Source organism: Lepidochelys kempii, chromosome 4, assembly GCF_965140265.1.
Source record: "Lepidochelys kempii isolate rLepKem1 chromosome 4, rLepKem1.hap2, whole genome shotgun sequence".
Taxonomy (NCBI): Eukaryota; Metazoa; Chordata; order Testudines; family Cheloniidae; genus Lepidochelys; species Lepidochelys kempii.
Genome location: NC_133259.1, coordinates 114,758,454 through 114,758,895, shown reverse-complemented (window position 1 = coordinate 114,758,895; position 442 = coordinate 114,758,454).

The following is a 442-nucleotide window of genomic DNA, read 5'->3' as shown; positions in this document are numbered from 1 at the left end:
ACTAGGCATAAGTATTTCAGGCGCTGCACAGCCTCCTCAATGTCAGAGCCAAGTCAAAAAGCGAGAGGAGGCCCCAGGGAGGGGAGGCAGCCCAAGGCAATGGGCCAGCTTATAACGCTCAAGCTACCTGATGAGTATGGGTAGGAGATTTTAGGATTTTTGTGCTTCATCATTTGGACAGTTAACTTTGCCCTTAAGTATTTTCCCCCATCCCCAACTGGGAGACAGATCTGCCGTTCACAGTAGTAAAACACAGGAAGGTCAAAACAAATAGAAAACTAACTCTTGTACTGAAGTCCTTGGCGCTCCAAGACAGACACAGATCACAAAGCCCAAGCAAGAGGCCATTTTGGGTGGGGAAATGTGTTTCAGGTGCACTCTCCTTCTGTCTTCTGTAACCCCAGGCAACCAGTGTGCACTGCTTGTAATCTTGCAGGTGCAG